At 41.3% G+C, this 16,866-nt stretch overlaps 1 protein-coding gene across 5 annotated transcripts in view; it reads right to left on the bottom strand.

Annotated features, from left to right (window-relative positions):
• Positions 1 to 16,866, bottom strand: part of Kcnn2 (potassium intermediate/small conductance calcium-activated channel, subfamily N, member 2) — a 417,138-nt gene that overhangs the window by 31,689 nt on the left and 368,583 nt on the right. The gene's annotated exons all lie outside the window — the stretch shown is intronic.

Genomic DNA, 16,866 nt, shown 5'->3' with positions numbered 1-16,866 from the left:
CAAAACATAAGAAAGTCAGCTTTGGCTTATACCCCATTCATGGTATCAAGGTGCGTTAGGAAGTACTTCCTGCCATTTTTGTTTGGGGAATATGTTACCCTACCTGTGCTGTGGGCTGCACAGGAGGGATGAGGGGGCAAAGCTTGTTTTCTCTTCAAATTTTATTTGTGAAATGAAAACTTCTTGACAAAGCGTGATTTACTTAAACATCATACATCTAATCTTCCACAAGCCACATAAAATACATTATATTAATTTTGTTCTCAGTAGGGTCTCAACAGTGCCCCCGTTTAGCATGTAATATTTTACAACCTAGACCACCACTGGCGGAAATTACTATTCTCTTACTACTCTCCTTATATCGACAGTCATGTCCTAGACAGTTTCACTGTCTAGTCTCAGTGACATGCTGAGTGAAATCTTCACTTTGAATGGCTTCTACACCCCCACTGCAAGTATCAGGAAACTTATCTGCTAGGCATGTGGTTTTTCCTTCGGCAGAACAACTAACAGCAAAGAAGAGTTTTAGATTTGCTACTACAACGTGGGGTCCCTTTAAATGCCTGTCTCCCTACTGCCGATGAGGACATTTCAGCCTTGGTGTGGGTGTAGACATCTGCTCTTCTTTTAGCACTTTCTATTTGGTTTTTAAGATGTGGTGTGATACTTGCCCTCCAGCGGGAACCTGAAGCACTCACTAGAAAGGTCCAGCTTGCTCTTCTACAGTATGTTCACCGTTGACTATAAGATATCTTAAATGTACAACTAGTCTCCTCCTTCTTCGTCCCTGTGCCAGACACTCAGATTGATATCACGGCATCATTAGTGGATACTTATAAAATGCTGTGAACCTTACATTGTGTCAAAGGCCATAAACCCATATTGGAAGGTCTAATTGGAAACAAGTTTGCTTTTAGAAGTTGAGATTTTATAGCTTGGGATTCTATAAATTATCCTTTTTTCCTTCTGAAATAAAACTCTGAAAACAGATCGGGGGGGGGGGACCCTCTCATACTAGTGTTTATGTTATATTTAGACAGGCTCAGTTGTGAATAGTCAAAGTGAGGTAATTAAAGACCAAATTAGACACTATTAGAATAATCACCTGATTTCCTTCCTAGCAACTCAAACCCAAATATTATATTAGAGTCATCAACATGGTGACACTATCATTTAGACCATGCTTAGTTTTTGGATCAATGCCAGAATCACAGCACCATCAATGATTAATGCATTATAATTTAAGACTAAAGAGATATACAAACTTTTCTTATAGTAGATCATTTCACAGACTAGTCAGAGAACCCCACTCTTTTTTTTTTTATCCTTTTTTTATTGGATATTTTCTTATTTACATTTCAAATGTTATCACCTTTTTGGTTAGCGTCCCTCCTCCCTGTGAAACCTCCTACTCCATCCTCCCTCCCCCTGCTTCTATGAGAGTGTTCCTCTACCCAAACACTCTTGCCTCCCTGCCCTCGAATTCCCCTACACTGGGGTATTGAGCCTTCACAGGACCAAGGGCCTCTCCTCTCATTGATGCCTGACAAGGCCATTCTCTGCTACATATGTGGCTGGGGCCATGGGTCCCAGGTTTAGTTACACAGGTTTAGTTCCTGGGAACTCTGGGGAGTCTGGTTGGTTGATATTATTGTTCTTTCTATTGGGAACCCCATGCTCAGTTCAATGGTTGGCTTCAAGGTTTTGCCTCTGTATTTGCCAGGCTCCTGTCAGCAAATACTTTTTGGCATCCACAATAGTGTCTGGGTTTGGTGACTGTACATGGGGTGGATCCCCAGGTGAGGCAGTCTTTAGATGGCCTTTCCTTCAGACTCTACTCCACATTTTGTCTCCGCATTTGCTTCCGTGAGTACTTTGTTTCCCTTCTAAGGACCGAAGCACCTACACTTTGGTCTTCCTTCTTCTTGAGCTTCATGTGGTCTGAGAATTGTATCTTGGGTATTCCAAGCTTTTGGGCTAATACCCACTTATTGATGAGCACACAGCATGTGTGTTCTTTTGTGATTGGGTTATATCACTCAGGATGATATTTTCTAGTTCCATCCATTTGCCTAAGAGTTTCATGAATTCATTGTTTTTAATAGCTGAGTAGTACTCCATTGTGTAAATGTACCACATTTTCTGTATCCATTCCTCTGTTAAAGGACATCTGGGTTCTTTCCAGCTTTTGGCTATTATAAATAAGGCTGCTCTGAGTGTAGTGGAGCATGTGTCCTTGTTATATGTTGGAGAATCTTTTGGGTATATGCCCAGGATGGTCGCAAGAAAAACTGTCTGAGAAAGACATGAAAAAACCCCTCAAGTGGTAGAGGCAGTCTCTGTCCAGCAGGGATGCTAATTTAATAAAAGATAAAATAAATAATAGTCAAGCTTTGAAGATAAGGACATCCAGAGTTCCAGCAAAAGACACTTGTACTGCTTTCTGCATGGCAGGCACCTTGAGCTTTGTAGACTTAAATAGCTGTCAGGTCTGAAAAGAGCTTCCTCTTTTTAGTCTCTATGCCTTATTCATCTCTTCATTCACCACTGACTGTGCCTAGCACTGCTTAACAGACATGGCCGCTTGATGTTAAAGTGAGCATTTGCTCAAGTTCACCAGGGGTTACGTCCACTAAGGGGTAGGCTGGCCCTGACCAGCACTCCTGCTGGCCCTTAGCGGTGCATGGCAAAGGCTAGCACTTACACTACCTTTTCACAGTTCTCCTCCAAACCATGCTCCGGTCAGTATGATACTCCAGGCTTGTACTTTTTCTCTCAGCATCCTGCCTAGTCATCTAACAGCTTTCAATAAATGTGCATATGGGTTACAAGACATGTAATATATACTGTGCTCATTTTACACTGTCTTTAGAATCTAATAAAGAATTTGAAGACTAATATTGGGTCTTATTTTATTGCTCTGTTGCCTAGTTCTGGGAGAATTTCAGAGGGGGGCTGGTGTTCATTGGTTAATATGGCAATGTTAAATTTGTTCTCAGCCTATGCTTCCCTGGGCCATGCGGTATGCTCTCATAGGCACACTCAGACTCAACAAACAGAGAGAAATGGTTCTTGCTCATCAGTCAACATGAATTGTATTTGTGATATTATAACCCAAGGCTTATGCACAACTTACCTTTACAATAGCAATAAAAAAAAATCAAATCCATCATGGGTATTAAGAGCTGACAAACTATTTCCATGAATGCTTCCCTATAGAGCATTTTATCAGTATTAGTAATCACAAAAGTATTTCAAATGTCAGGTCTGGCCCTCAAAGTTCAGACTTGGTTATAACATGAAAAACATTACAGAGATCAAATACATGTGATAATTTCTCTTCTAAAACCATTTCTTTCCTGAAATAACACTGTGATTATGGCAACCCAGTAAAAAAACTTTGAGCAACAGAAGAAAGTAAAGGAGGTACCAGGAGGAGGAAGAAACTTCTAAATCAATGAAAATGTGTCCTGTTCTCAGCCATGAAGGAGCAATAGGATATTTTATTTAAACTTTATTATGAAACAAACATGTACAAATCTGATACAATTTTGAAATAATACATAGCAATGTATTTATTGGCCATCCATCAAGAAGAGAAAGATTCTAGAGAGATGGTGAGCAACCAAAATGAAGCACACACCTACCTGTCCCACTTCAATGCCCACAGATAGTCTACAGACTGTAGCTCAGGAAGGAGAACAGCCGAGCTCAGAGGCCTCCCTGAGTTGAATAGCACAGTTGGACTCTAAAGAGGCTAAGGTTTTACAGGGCTTAAAAACCAAAGGAGGGAGATCTGTAGAAGAGAAGTAAGAGCTCTGCACAGAGTCCCCTTGGTTCTCCCCGCAAGAGGTACGATACCTTCATGCAAAACTACCCGAAGCTGGAGAAATGGGAGCCCTCTATGGACATTGATACAGAGCCATCCGTTCAAGACAGACTGTAGGACATATCAGAACATGGAGTGCTAATTTAGACATGATCGACTTCAACTGATGGGCATGGTAGATTCTATCAAAGAAGCATGACAGTAACAAGCCAAAGAAAAACCGACGGCTCAATGAAAAACATGAGAAGAAATAACACACAGATTCCAAAGAAGATAGAAAGAGAGGGTTGGGGATAAAGAAGAGATGAGATAAATCGAGCACACTGAGCTTGAAAGCACAGTTACCTAAGTCTATCCTCAGTCACATTAAATATACAGGGCCTGGGTATCTCCAGTTACACAGATACCAAGCACACAGTGCATGGGTAATGCGCAAAACAGATAATCAAAGGACAGATAAGGAGTGATGGATGGAGCCGCAGGAGCCTGTTCTCCGTGGCTCTCCCAGATAACTAGCACGACCAAGAAAGTGCATTCTTGCTGGGCAGTGGTGGCACATGCCTTTAATATCAGCACTTGGGTGGTAGAGGCAGGTAGATTTCTGAGTTCCAGGCCAGCCAGGTCTATACAGAGAAACCCTGTCTCGAAAAAACAAAAACAAACAAACAAACAAACAACAACAAAAGAAAGTGTATTCTTTCAGTACAGATTGGAGAATCAGAGACTCAGGGTCCAGAGAAGGGCAGAAGAAATGTTTAGGGCTGATAAAGATCAGGGCCTCAGGTCTTTAAATGAATTGGTAGCATCCATTCCTATTTTCTTTCATCCCCTATCTCTGATCCGAGCTAGTATGAGATGTTGATAATAGAGAGATTTTTTTTTTAATGAAAAATGGGGCAGCCTCAAAGAAAAGACAATATATTCACACGAAGAAATTGAGGACTCCCTAATAAAACACCAGCTTTCACCCTTTGCCAAGTCTTGCTGGATGAATACCCTTATCTTCTAAATAGAGCTTCCAGCTGGCTTCCAAATCCCCCTCTCAAATACAAATGAATAATAGCTGGCACACTTTATGTTTTCTGAAGGAAAAGTACAGGCAAAATAGAGGAGGTAAATGGGAAAGTAAGAGGGAGAGAACAGTAGGAACTTGAGACAGTGTAGACACACATAGGTAGTCTTAGCTTCCTAAGCTGCATCATGGACTGCTCTAAGGGAATGTGGTAGTGATACAGTGGGAGGTGGGGATCCAATTTAAAGTACAATATAATCCCAGACATAGCATAGTTCCAGTACAAACTGATACAAAGCTCCTAGAATGTAGAACACAAAGTTAAAGAGAAACACACACACACACACACACCACTTTCAGGACTGGAGATTTAGCATTCAGCATTGGCCTTTCCATAAGAATAGACTGGAAGGGATGAGATAGAAATGCCCTGTAAATTCATCAAAAGGCATTTTGTCTAAAGGAGACATTTTTAAGAAAAAACTTAAACATAACAATAACACCGGTAAACAACCAAACCAAAGGGTATCACTGCAAAATGTAAATACCAGGCAAAGAGAATATACAAATTAAAAAAGGAAAGAAATAGGACCCAAAGTAAACCCTAAAAAGTATTGTTTCTAACATTGCTTACTTAGTATACATGTGTTGGAGAGAGAACTCTGTCTTTGGTGTTGAGGTGCAGAGGAAGGGAGCAGCTAGAGGACAAGGAACTGTAAAGCTGGAGTTCAGGCTCCCTCTGCGTGGCTGGTACACTCAACAGCCACAGAGCCTGTATGTGGTTCTCTGTGTGGTGACTCCCTCAGGAGGTAAGATCTGTCGACGAGTCTGTCAGAGATCATGGAGAGAGCTAGGAGACTATCAGACATACCTGTCACCATAGGTCAAGTGCTGGCAAACCTGACTGTTAGCAACACATCTCTAAGTCCACATCTCTGAGTGCAAATTCAGAGATGTGAGATGAAGACACACACATGCTTCCAAACTGTGGTGGTGGGAAGGTAGTTTCTATTTACAGTAAAATCAGATCAAATATGTGGCTCAACTAATCCAGACATACAGGAGTGCAAAACAGTCAGAGAAAGGTAGATATCGGTGTTCAGAGGAGGGAAGAGCTGAGAGCCAATGACTCAGACAGAAGGGAGAACACAAAGTGTTTATCTTCCATTGCTCTGTCAGGATGGTCACTAATACTTAGAGTGACCTTGGAACCACTAAGAAAACGCTGTCCATTCCCCCTCAACTAATTAAGTCCAACTCTCCAGACGTGGGGCTATGACATATGGATAGATTTTCTTGTAAAATTCCAAGAAATTTTAGGCGTCTTAGGTATTACTTAGCTAGTCCTATGCGATCAGATATTGACTATCTGCGTGTATAAAGAGGCATGGAGAATGTGTAGATGAATCCGAACCTGTGTTCACAGAACATGATTTTGGGTCATAAGGGGATAGGAAATCTAATAAATGTGAACACCTACTGTAAAGACATACTGAGGGAAAAATATAGAAAAAATATGGAAGGTGAGAGCAGGGATGTGTGTCACTGTGACAGCAATCAGTTTACCTCCAAGTTAAAACACAACATCTAGCCAAGGCAAACATTTTTACCAAAGCTTGAGGGTGCTCTGAAGTATAAATGCCGTAATTATAGATAACCAGAAACAAGCTTGGAGACAGTTCTCAGGAAGTTATTTCTGAGCTGAGCCTGACCAGAGGCTCGAATCCAAGACTGTCTAGGGGCCTGCCTCTCATTCCTCCCTTCTGAGCATCACTGAGTCTGAATCGTAAGGCTTTAGAGTCCTGAGGATCCCAGAGACCGAAGGCAACAAAAGTGGCAGAAAGGGACAGCATAAGACTACTTTTAAAACCCAACATAACTTTAGGACCGGACCAGTACAAAATTCCTAAGTTATGTAAATCTTTATTGATCCTACGTGAATTTGTAGTAACTTAATCTTGTTTTGATCCTTTGACTGTATAGATTTGGAAATTTTTTATCTCTTGATTTAGGGAACTCTATCTCTCTCTTTCTCTTTCTCTGTATCTCTCTCCACCTTTCTTTCCCTCCCTCTCTCCCTCCCTCCCTCCCTCCCTCCCTCCCTCCCTCCCTCCCTCCTTCTCGTCTCGTCTCGTCTCGTCTCGTCTCGTCTCGTCTCTTCTCTTCTCTTCTCTTCTCTTCTCTTCTCTTCTCTTCTCTTCTCTTCTCTTCTCTTCTCTTCTCCCCTCCCCTCCCCTCCCCTCTCCTCTTCTCTCCCCCCCTCTCTTCTCTCTGTATATCTGTCTGTCTGTCTGTCTTTCTCTCCGTCTCTTTCTTTCCTCCTCTCTTTCCATCTCTCTGTGTGTGGTTCTATGTGTGTGTCTCTGTGTGGTTTTCTGTGTATGTGTTTTGTGTGTGTGTGTGTGTGTGTGTGTGTGTGATTGTCTCATCTATGATTTCTTTCAACCTTGGTCTACAAGAGTTTCGTTCATACTTTGGATGTAGAAGCTTTGCTTTTGGGCAGATGCCATCAGTGGATATGTTCTGAGCAAATAAGCCAAGCTGAGCTTAAAATAAAGCTTGTCGTTCCTGAGGGAAAAGAGGAGGATGACAGAGCATGCACAGGTTTGCAAGACGGAATAAGTCCCCTTATGTTTCTCTGAATAGATGACAAATATGTTTCATGAGTCTAGTATTCATTTATGCTAGAAGTGACATCAGCAATGTCTCCTCTGTCAGTAACTTAACAGTCTTAGATCTGAACAAACACACACACACACACACAACATACACACAGAAAAATACACACAAAGAAACACATACACACACACACAGATACACATGCAATCATAATTATTTGACAATGTTAAAGAAACTTCATATACAAGGATGGGAACATATTAACATCCTATTAGAAGAAAGAAAAGACTTTATCTTTCAGATTCTCTTTGACTAAGGTGGCGAGGGAAATCTGCACAGCTCTTGGAGAGAACTTGCTTCTCAGGTCATGGGAAATGCCAACAAGTGCTTGCTGACAGGAGCCTGATATAGCTCTCTCGTGACAGGCTTTGCCAGTGCTTGACAAATACAGAGGTGGATGTTCACAGCCATCCATTGGGCTGAGCATAGGGTCCCCAATGAAGGAGCTAGAGAAAGGACTTAAGGAGCTAAAGGGGTTTGTAGCCCCATAGGAGGAACAACAATATGAACTAACTAGTACCCAAAGAGCTCCCAGGGACTAAACCAGGAACCAAAGAAAACACATGGTGGGACTCATGGCTCTAGCTGCATATGTAGCAGAGAATGGCCTATTCAGACATCAGTGGGAGGAGAGGCCCTTGGTCCTGTGAAGGTTCGATGCTCCAGTGTGGGGGAATGCCAGGGCCAGGAAATGGGAGCAGGTGGGTTGCTGAGCAGGGGGATGGGGGAGGGTGTTTTCAGAGGGGAAACCAGGAATAGGCATAACATTTGAAATGTAAATTAAAAAATACCAAATAAAAAAATGAAATAAATAAAATATATAAAAGCAAAAAAAAAAAAAAAAAAAAAAAAGAAAAAGAAAAAGGAAATTTTCTCTGGGCTGAAAAGACCATTTAAGTAATAGATCTCAGACTCAGCAGAGCTGATAGCCTCCTTTTTGATTTTAAAAGGAAATTCAGTAAATTGTACTTGCATGCTTTATGAAATGAAAATAAATAAGTATCATTTCCTAATTATACTAAAGTAAATAGAAGTCACTTATAAATCATGCATTACAATAGCCAGATAGGACTGGCTCAAGAGAAGCTAGAAGAGACTTATTTTTTTCCTAAATGCATATTTAATTGCAGGTCAGTCTGTAAAAGGTGTCGTTTTAGCAATTCATATGCCGCAGGGACTGCTATGAAAGCTGGTGTCTTTTTGGAAAATTTTCTGGCTTAACTTTAAACAAATCAAACCCTGATATTCTCCAGTTGATATTCTAGGGGTATTACTTAAAAATTGAATGCCTATCTCAATCAAGTCAAAATATTTTATGTTAATTTAAAATGGATTTGTTTCTAAGGTTAAAAAAAAAGCAAAATAACACAAAGGAAAAAATTTACATGCAAATACTCCATATTTCATTCCAAGGTCAAGTGGGAACAGTTTGTAGGATAGGTATGGCCCACAAATAGAGAATATTCTCGACTTCAACCTGGCCCCCAACCAACCAACCAACCAACCAACCAAACCAACCAAGCAATTTCATAGGGTATACTGGGACACTAACTGGTCCTCTGGTACGGGGATCAGAAACGGTTATACCAAGCTTCCTATCCCTAGACCTGGAAAACCAAGTATGGTGGCACAGGCCTCTGTTCCCAGAGATGGATAGAGGCCGAGGGGCCGCCTTAAAGGCCAGGAAGGAATCTATAGTAAGATCGCAAGAAACAGTACACAATGAAAACACACCTGCAAATCAGGTGAAACTGGATAGCCTGCAATCTGGCATAAGAAGCCTGTGGGGAAATGTATTCTCAGCACTTATGGGAATAGCAAATGCCAGAAGGACATTTTAACAATAACCAATGGGTATTTCTCATCCATGGTTATCTCTGTTCTTGTTTCTTCCCTTATTTCCTAACTGTACTTGTTTTGACTTTCCTGGGCAGCCTCCATCGATAGGAGTGTGTATGCTGTGAGGTCTTCCAGTGGAAGTGAGCTCTCCTAGAGAGGCAGGGATATTCCGCCAAGCTGAAGAATCTCCTTGCCTAAAGTCAAGTTTACTAAAACAAAGAGCATAGTCCTCCCTTGCCACGGGCACAGTCCACATCTACCACATGGCAGGCTCTAAGGCTGGCAGAGAAGGCAGGTCTGCATTAGTCAGGGTGGGTCCTAATTGTGGGAACTCCCACCTGAATTTTCCAATAATGGGTGACATCAAGCTGGCAATTTGCTGTTCTTCTCGGGGGCCAAGGGCCGTCACTAGGTGGCAGTACCACATCAGCTTATTCTCACCTGTGCTCTGGAAAACTCCAGACTACCTAGCTGGTAGAAGAGATGCATAGAAAAGGCCTGCAAGTGAAAGTTCCTTTTCTGGATACTCTAGAAGCAGGTGGCATTCCATCATCAGAAGCAAGGCAGAGACAAGCTGACCTGGTTACTCCATCCCTATACTCAGAAGCCCTGGAAGCCACCCAGAATCCTAAAGGCCTTTGAGTGTGTAGTGTGTGTTATGATGGTTGGGGTGAGTGTGGGAGGATGGCGGGGGTGGGGGGGGGTATAGGATATGAGTTTTCTGTCTTGATGCTGATCCATTCTAGACCTCGTCTAAGGTAGATGAAGTTACACCTTTATACCATTGCTTGCAATCTCATCCGGCAGGGTAAGGGCAGACCCTAACAACCCATGCATAAAAAGATAACAGTGGAGGTTTCAAACTAGAGCATGTTGAACATGAATCAGCACTTGAAGATAGAAAAGGCACTTGAGATGATACAAAGGAACTCAAGGGCTGCCTATCTCCTGCAAATGTGTCTTGATCTCTGAGGCCATCTTTCCTCCAAGATGCAAGAATTGGACCTTTTGCCTCATCAAATATCCATGAGCATCATAAAAAAGAAATCAAGTCCACATGGGTGCTGTGGTCTATAGTGGGGCAAGGCCTTTTTGCATCTGTGAAAGTAGACACAAAGAAAAGGCATTCTGTCCTGGAGTTTATCTCCTGGTTCCATCTGGATCAGGTGATGTGCCTGAGAGCTCTTCTGAGTATGAGTAGCCGTGTACTTTGGTTTCTTTTACACTTTGTGACCACAGTGACTAGAACCAGTGACCTATGGAAGAGGGGAGGGAGGGCTACAAGAAGAAAGAGAAGAGAAGAAGGCTCTATGGCCAGAAAGCATTGAGGGTCCATCAGCCACAAAATAAGGAAAACAGGAAGATGGACAGTTAAAAGTCTGGATGAAAAACAACTTTCTGTGTCACTCCCCTCTCCTCTCTCTTTGCTAATGCTATGCCTCAATCTTCATGTCAGCCTGGAGCCAGGGCTCCCTTACTGTATTTGGAGGGGCTGTGAATCCTTGAGAAAAAAATTGATGGAGCTGTCCAGGGCTGTCAGTCAGTGGGAAAGAATGTACCTCGCTGATCCAAATCCAAGTCCTCTATAGGACCACAGCTATAGGAGGCAGTCACCATGAAATGCTACCAAATATTTAATTTTCAAACTACAACAACAACAAAAACAGTGCTACGTGGAGCACATGATGATAAGACGCCCCAGCCTCCAGCCCTGCACAGTTCCGGGCTGTGCTCTTGGGAAAGCTGAACATTCTTGATCACCAAGCTTTAGTCGACGGAGACAGATAAAGAACAGCGTCAGGAACTGGAGCCATCAAGCCCAGAGTGGGACCGAAGCTGAAGGTGACTCCAATGAGGCTGGCAAAAAGGATCATAGATTTTCTTCGGTCATTTTCAAGGTTTATCAGTTACACTTTTCCCCATTTCAACTTTAAGAATTAATTTCAGAGGACCTGCTAAACTTGGGCACTTTAAACAGAGCTTTGAACAGCTTTAGGAATTTGAAATGGTTATCTGAAAATGCTTCCCAAAGGTTCTTCCCCGAAGAAACAAGGCGGGGGGGGGGGGGGGGCAAGTGTATATCTGGTGAGTGAGCCTCTCAGCCATCTCACCAAGGTCACTGGCAAGGTTATCTCCTATTACAGCAGCCAGTAATCCCAAGTGGATATTTAAATTTTAACTTTACCAGAATGAAATGAAGTCAAGCTTTGAACAGAGAGCCGGGAATGTGACTTGTCACGTTGGTGAGATTAACCTTCAGACACAGGCAATTTGGGACTAAATGTCAAACAATACTGCAAAGGAGATTTCCAAAAATGAAGAAAACAAACTGGTGTGCTGGTTGGTCCTCAGTTGTATGATGCTTGCTGGATATCTTTCAATACAAGTGTTTACTGATGTTTTAGCTCCCATTAAACTACTCCTTGTATAGACCAAGTTGCTAAACCAGAGATGTTTCCTATTATAATGAAAAGCTCAGTGTGATGATAGCTACTTGGTCAAGTTCAACCGCTGGATCTAACAGTGCGCTCACACTGGTAACGATTTAAGTATATGGGCAAAAGACAAAAACAAAAAAACAAAGGATCAAGACCAACATTCCACCAAACCAGGCTAGGAGTCACTATGTGCGCAGCTTGGTAACCACAGGGATAATTGACAGTCTCAAAATGACTATCTGTGTGTGTTCTACATAAACGTTCTCCAGGCAGCTCATAGAAAATACCTGACCTAGAAACACAAAAAACCAGACTAAGGAAGAACTGCATCATAGCTGCCCAAAAGGAGTTTGCACAAAGTTAATGAAAAAGTTCTATACGGGTGCAGAGCTGGCCAATGGAAGTTTTTCACTTCATTTTGACGAACTTAGCATTAATTCAAACAGCTACATGGGATTTCTCACTGCCTAGTTGGAGGAAGAGCATGAGAAGTTGAAGAAGTACGTGGAGGGAAGGCACAGGGCAATGCAGTAACAGCTGTCCATCCCCAAGAATTCCTGAACATCTGTCCTGAAGTGATTCAGGAGAAAGGAATATGACACAATCACCCAGATATAATCCAGATTCTCAGGTACATAAACTGCAGGTGCATTCAACACAATATTCATTGCTCCCCTTTCATTTGGTTGCTTATTTTGTGAGTATGCTTCTTGGGTAAAGACAGGAAGTCAAATTGAAAGGATTAATGAATTTTGACTCAATTTTGCATATTAATTCTTACAGATATGCTGACTTCCCTAGTGTTTTACTTGCCTACAGCAGGTGCTGGGACCCAAAGAGAAGGCCAAGAACCCTGTTCTTGCCCAACAGTTCTGATGGCCACAGTGAGGGATTGTCTTAAGCTTTGCAGGAAAGGCATGAATCCCCTGATGCCATCTTTCCTGTCGCTTCCATCCTCTGGAATACAACCAGTGTGCAAGGTGGGAACCACAGAGGAACCACTGGAGGATGGCTCCCCATTGAGTAAGCACTTCTCAGATCATCCTAAATACTAGAGTCTTGCCATCTTCAGGTATCCACACTCTGCTTACCTGGTCTTTTACTGGGAAGAAGAAAAAGCAGGACTAAACTTGTGAATTTATAATTTTATAGATTGTTCAATTGTATCGTGACCAAACTATACGAAAGTCATAGAACAAATATAGAGATGATCTCTTTACCATTTTTTTTCATGTTTGATGTATGTCAAAATTATTTTAAAATACATGTTTCTGTGGCACAACGCTCAAGATTTAAAGCAAGGAAGCAGGATGCACCCATCTCCTTTTCCTGTGTTTGATTTAACAAATATGTTTGCATTCTTGTTATATAGTTTATTTATAAATAACATTTCCACAGATTCTCTTGCTGAGGTAAAGGCAGTTGAAGAATTCATAAAAAGTGTTGACTTCAAATGTTGAAAGAAATATGTTAGTAGTAACTGTCATGCTTTTTTCTTAGATGGAAATAAAGTACATTGTAAGAAATGTTTGCTTTTAGCATATTAAAGATCTGGTTGGCTGGGTGGTGGTGGCTCACACCTTTAATCCCAGCACTTGGGAGGCAGAGGCAGGTAGATTTTTGGGTTCAAGGCCAGCCTGGTCTACAAAGTGAGTTCCAGGGCAGCCATGTCTATACAGAGAAACCCTGTCTCGAAAAAACAAAACAACAACAAAAAAAGTTCTGGTTGGTTCCCAGTGTACTTATATATGATTAATGTATAAGTATATGAGGTGATTATTATGAAATTATTAGATAAATATCTTTTAATATAGTGTTCAGGGCATCTTACATATTTTTTCTTCATAGCTCTATGTGTGTCTTGTGTACATACAATGTATGTACATATAAATGTATAGAATTCAGAATTATAATTTCCTTCATCTATAACTTACAACAAATGTGAACTTGGCTTTCTGAACATAAAGGACAACGTGGCCTTGACATCTGGCTTTGAGCAGATTCCAATGCACAGGTGATGAAGCCTCATGCTGTTACTGAGTTTCTGAGCTCAGTGTCACATGTGATTAGAAATAGAACAATTAGCCCAGGAAGCTCTTGAGGATGGCTCAAAAGAGAAGTGGACTTTCTTAAGTGCTTTCTGCTTCCCTGACTCATTTGATGGGACATGAAGCTCTATATCTACCAGAACAGGCAGGAACACCCTGGGCTGTGCCGAGGCCTCAGGTAAGCAGAGTGGCCAGGTGTTTGTAGATGTTCTTCTCCCCTAACTATCCCGACATAGAACTCAGCTGCCTTCTCTTCATATCTTCCCATCTGTTCAGCTTGTGTATCTCTTTACCTGTGCCTCAACCTTGAAATCAAGAAGCTGTAGGTCCTGACACATACACCTTCAAATGCTCCTAAATTGAGCCATGGTTCTTGGCATGGCTCCTGCTTGCCTCTTCCCGTTTAACTCTTTGCATCCTGAGCTCCAGCTAAAGGACTTCCCATTAATGGGACTCAGGAAGCTCTCAAGTGATGTCCCTTTCTATTAACCCCTCCATAGCTCAGCTTCTTTTTGTTCATACTCTACCTCCAAAGTCATTTCTCAGTACTATCAGCCCCCTTCTTTCTGAGAAGAATCTGTAGAACCCTCTGCTGCCAGGGTCACATGGTGCATAGAATCAATCCCAAAGCTTGTACTCCATCAGCCATCTAAGGACTTGTCAGTGTGTCTTGTTCAAAGCTATTGACCTCTGCTAGAGAGAATGGATGCTCACGGACAAGACAGAGGCTTAACATAGACTTAGGGTAACTGAGGCTGTCCCCATTCCCGTTCTCTTTTCTAGAGATGAGATGACCAAGGCAGAGGCACAAAGCAGACATCTTAGTAATCTACTAGTCTCTATCTTGCTGTCTCTTTATACCATTCTCTTCCCAGTGGCCAGAACAGCCTTTCCAAAACATAAGTTTAACTATATTCCTTTGTCTAGTAAGCTTGGGCATGTCTATATGCCTAGAAAGAAAAGTTACTTTCATTAACATAGCATCTAAGGCCACTAACAATTCGGTTCAAACTCATCTTTCTCACTGTCTCCTCAGTCATCAGCCACATGCCTGAGTCCATCACTTTTGCTCCTTTGCTTCTAATTGTCCTTAGCTGACATCACCATCTTCAACACTCTAGCCATCTGAGCAGTGTTCCTTATTCCCATAGGCAGGAGTCCAGTTGTAGCGTATACTACTTGTGCTCAATTATAATCTTATTTGTTATTAGGCAACCTGTCTTTTCCACTAGCCATTGAGCATCCATAGGGGAAAATCTCTTCAACCCCACTGATGGACTCAAGTACTTGGTTCTCAGTAGGTGCCTAATGGTGTTTGCATCGTGACTTAGGAAAAGTCAAAATCCTAGAAGCTTAATAAGTAAAGAGGTCTCAATTTGCAAATTAACTGCTTTAAATAGGAACAAAGAAGCAGCATCAATCAAATGTAACAGAGCTGTATTTCTGTTATGTAGTCAAACAGAGAGAGATTTATGACTTAGATTATTCATGCCAATGCACTCATCTGTAGCTCTGTTTTCTGTTATCATTCTGTCATTTGCTGATTGTTTATTTGAGTCACAACAAGAGGGAATTAACAGATTTGAAGGAAACATCTATTTTTTATATTAATTTCAGTACAACACTTCTAACTTGGTGGAACTAGTTTGAAAGTATTATTAATGCTTTTCCCCTATATAAAAGAACATGTTCCTCAACTGTGATAAAATGTTTTAAGCATCTATTAACTTGTGGTCCTTGTACATCTTGTTTTCATAGTCCTAAATTGGATTTTGACTGCAGAAGAAAATATTCTTTATATAACACAATTATAGTAGCATTTTGTGACTTTAGAGATTTTGATGCGTGTGACAAAGGAAATCATGTGACAAATGCTAATGATGGCCTATCAAAATTCTACACTGGAACAGAAGACAAAGTGTACTTGTGGCCCTTGTGGTTGTAAATAGAAGGGGCATGCTTGAAATCTAAAGATTCTAGTCATTAGTGTCTGTAATACTGAAGGGTCCTCAGGGCCATTCAGAAAGTGAAGGCACTGTAAATATGTATTTACCTGATTTTCAGGGTGATTAATGAAACAGCTAATTTTAAACAAAACCAGAATTACCCATAAAATGATGTCATAACTCAAAGAAATGACGAAAATAGAGCAAACAAAATCCCACACAACTAAACACACACACACACACACACACACACACACACACACACACACACTAAACTCAATAATACTTTATCATTTTCAGTTTAGGGACAGGTAGGGAATTAGGGTATACTAGTGAAGAAATCTCAGATTTTTTTTTCTCTTAGAAGGTTTTCTTTCTGAATGTCCACTGCCCATTTCCTTATCATCGGGACTTGTAAATGGATCTCAGAAGCCTCTGGTTCAGTTCTATTTAATAGCTAAGACACTGAGACTTAGACACGTGAACTGATTCTCACGAAACGTGGCACTTCTGATCAGTGAATGAGAGCTTGCACTCTGGCCTCTTCACGCTTCAGTCAAACAAGCTGAGGCTTTGTTTGCCCTTTTAGTCATCCTGAGGCTCACAGACTGGCATCCAGGATTCAGTCCTGGACACCAGTGGATCTATTTCACGTGCCTTCACAGATTATTTCTACTATAAAATTTTTAAAGCTTCTAAAATCAGTGCCCTTCATTAAACTGCTTTCCTGAGAGCCCTTAAGGGCAGAAAAATAATTTTAGTAAAAATCCATTTATTCATAGAAAATTAAATATTTCATGCAATGGATAATTTGAGATCCTTGTGTTCTTTTTCTTTTTTAACTCTTCCATCTGATTTAGACTCAGGAAGCAAGATATTTCTTACGTAACCCTCCAAGAGGCAGCTCCTGATGATTCTGAAGTTCTTTCTTCATGAGAACAATGAACATTATGTGGCCAGATGCCGAAAATAACCTATAAGACTTTCACTGAAGCAGAAAAAAATTTTAAATCAACTGTTAGTGCTGTGTTAAAGATCCCCATATTCTCAGGCATTTAGATAACCAATCACCCCC

Source organism: Mus musculus, chromosome 18 (genome assembly GCF_000001635.26).
Source record: "Mus musculus strain C57BL/6J chromosome 18, GRCm38.p6 C57BL/6J".
Taxonomy (NCBI): domain Eukaryota; kingdom Metazoa; phylum Chordata; class Mammalia; order Rodentia; family Muridae; genus Mus; species Mus musculus.
The sequence above is the reverse complement of the archived record's forward strand: the minus strand, read 5'-3'. Positions and strand labels throughout refer to the sequence as shown.